This window comes from Cebus imitator, unplaced genomic scaffold, assembly GCF_001604975.1.
Source record: "Cebus imitator isolate Cc_AM_T3 unplaced genomic scaffold, Cebus_imitator-1.0 Scaffold0, whole genome shotgun sequence".
NCBI lineage: Eukaryota > Metazoa > Chordata > Mammalia > Primates > Cebidae > Cebus > Cebus imitator.
The window spans coordinates 5,938,834-5,941,804 of NW_016107315.1; the positions used below are offsets into that span (position 1 = coordinate 5,938,834).

The window sequence follows — 2,971 nt, forward strand, 5'->3', positions numbered from 1 at the left end:
TGCCCAGGTGTTCTCAATGGGATGATTTGATTTTGTTCCCCCCAGAGACATTCAGTGATGTCTGGAGATTTTTTTTTTGTTTTTTTTTTTTTTTGAGACAGAGTTTTGCCCTATTGCCCAGCCTGGAGTGCAGTGGCGCGATCTTGGCTCACTACAACTTCTGCCCCCCAGGTTCAAGCTATTCTCCTGCCTCAGCCTCCTGAGTAGCTGGGATTACAGGTGTGCACCACCATGCCCAGCTAATTTTTGTATTTTTAGTAGAGACGGGGTTTTACCATGTTGGTCAGGCTAGTCTCTAACTCCTGACCTCATGATCTGCCCACCTCAGCCTCCCAAAGTGCTAGGATTACAGGCGTGAGCCACCGCGCCCAGCCTCATATCTTTAAAATTATCTATAATAAAATGTAAAAAAGAAGTCCAAGTACAAGATCAGACTATTAGATACTATTAAAATGTTAAAATTATTTGTGCAAATCTTGATGTAGGGAATTTTAATAAAAAGTTACCATTACATTTGGATTAATATTAAACTTGGTCATGTTTTTGTATAAGCTCAAATAACAGAAAGACTAAATGCAAAAAAAAAACATTATAATATGCCTAGAAAAATGGCTAACACAAGGCATAAACTGCTTAAATGTTAATCACTTCCTCCCTTCCCAAGAAAGAGAAATGAGCCCATTCTCTGAGACATGAGCCAGCATTTCAGAAAAGAGAAAGGTGGGCCCAACTCACCAGGTATTTGGGCTTCTCCTCCCAGGGCCAGGCAGAAACCTTGGAAGGCAGAGCTGGGGAAAGAAAGAAGCAGCCTTGAGAAGCCAGGCCTACCAGGCCCATCATGAGGATCCCCAAGAGCCCTTCAGAGCCTTGGCTGTGACCACCTCAGCCTTCTCAGCCAACCCAGGCCCCAAGCTCCTCTAATCTTCCTTATGCTTGAGTCAACTTCTCCTGCTCTGCACCTCTTCCCTATTATGCTTTTACAGAAACACTGATCTTAATCAAATGTAAATTCTAAACACTCATCTTTCTACCCTAAAAATTAGCAAAACTGTTGAGACAAGGCATTATTTCCCCTACATGTGTTATGTGGCTCCAACTACACTTTTTTTTTTTTTTTTTTTTGAGGTGGAGTTTCACTTTTGTTGCCCAGGCTAGAGTGCAATGGCACGATCTTGGCTCACTAGAACCTCTGCCTCCTGGGTTCAAGCAATTCTCCTGCCTCAGCCTCCTGAGTAGCTGGGATTATAGGCATGTGCCACCACACTGGGCTAATTTTTGTATATTTAGTAGAGATGGGGTTTCTCCGTATTGGTCAGGCTGGTCTCAAACTCCGGACCTCAGGTGATCTGCCCGCCTTGGCCTACCAAAGTGCTGGGATTAGAGGCATGAGCTACCAAGCCCACCACTTTTTTTTCTTAATTTATGAAAACGGGCGGAGTGCAGTGGCCCATGCCTCTAATCCCAAACCTTGGGAGGCCAAGGTGGACAGGTCACTTGAGGTCAGGAGTTTGAGACCAGCCTGACCAACATGGCGAAGAAACCCCGTCTCCACTAAAAATACAAAAATTAACTGGGGTCATGGTAGTACACACCTGTAATCACAGCTACTCAGGAGGCTTGTACTGGGATTACAGGTGTGAGCCACTGCACCCAGCAGACCTCAGTCTTTAAGACTTAATCATCAAGTTGTCCCACTGCCAGGCACCAGACCACATTGCCAGTCCACTGGCTACTGCCCACAAGTCAGTGAAAATGTTAACAAGATGAATTTTAGGAGATATTTTCCAGAGCAAACACCATAGCCCATAACTCTGCTCTCTCTCTTACTCTCTCTCTCTCCTTTTCCATTGCAGTTTAAAACAGATTTCCTTGAGGCTAAACAGCTGCAGTGGCCCAGTGCACCCCATCAGCCTTTAACAGAGCTGATGTGTCCATGAATCAGGCCCAGGCATTTTCAGAAACAATTGTGTACCAAAGCCCCCAGGAAGCTCTGGCACAGACCCCACATCTGAGACAGCCGTATCTAGAAGGTGACTACCACTTTTTCCTGTACATGTTAAACTTATTTCTTTTCTGGGAAAAATCCATTTTGTCGGTGTTTTCATTTATTACCCTCTCAGGGATGTCAGGGCGTCATAACACCTGCTGTTGCTTTGTTAGTCTCTCAATGTCCATAAACAGCCAATAACAAGCGAATAATTTCCTCTCAAAAAGGATATACCTAATAGTGGCATCAGGCAAATGTTTCATCCATGTCCACAGGAGGACCATTGCTTAGCGGCTACATCTTTTTACCACAGGCTCCAGTCTGCACAATTATAAGTCACCCACACTCCGAATGTTAAAGCTTTTTGGTACTAATTAGCCGAGTGGAAGGACAGTCCGCACCAGGTGTCGGGTTTCCTTAAGCAGTTCCGCCTCTTCCAGCTCTTTTGTGGATAGAGTACTTCCCCCCCACCCCTGCCCCGCCCTACCAGCCTTGTATTCTATGCTGCTTTACTGCCACCATGTGGTCTGGTGGGCTCCCAGTTGTGCACTGGTCCCACTGCCACTGTCCTAACCGTGGCCTTTCCCCATTGGGGGCATCCCTTAAGGTCAGGACAAATATTGCTCATACTAAAAGCATCTATTTCCACAGTGCATTCGGCAGGATCAGCTACTTGGGTCTGCGAAATGTCCATCAAGTAAAACATAACAGAGTAGCCAGGCACGGTGGCTCACGCCTGTAATCCCAGCACTTTGGGAGGCCGAGGCGAGTGGATCATGACATCAAGAGTTTGAGACCAACGTGACCAACATGGTAAAACCCCGTCTTTACTAAAAATACAGAAATTAGCGGGGCGTGGTGGCGTGCGCCTGTAAATCCCAGCTACTCAGGAGGCTGAGGCAGGAGAATTGCTTGAACCCAGGAGGCAGAGGTTGCAGTGAGCCGAGATCACACCACTGCACTCCAGCCTGGGCGACAGAATGA

The 2,971-nt window shown here is 46.4% G+C and overlaps 1 protein-coding gene across 1 annotated transcript in view; it reads right to left on the bottom strand.

The window, feature by feature from the left end:
• The window catches only part of ZNF589 (zinc finger protein 589), a 15,163-nt gene that overhangs the window by 6,848 nt on the left and 5,344 nt on the right, over positions 1-2,971 (bottom strand). The window contains exon 2 of the mRNA XM_037727991.1: positions 736-788. The gene's annotated coding sequence lies outside the window, so the exon portion shown is untranslated. The remainder of the gene's footprint in view (positions 1-735; positions 789-2,971) is intronic.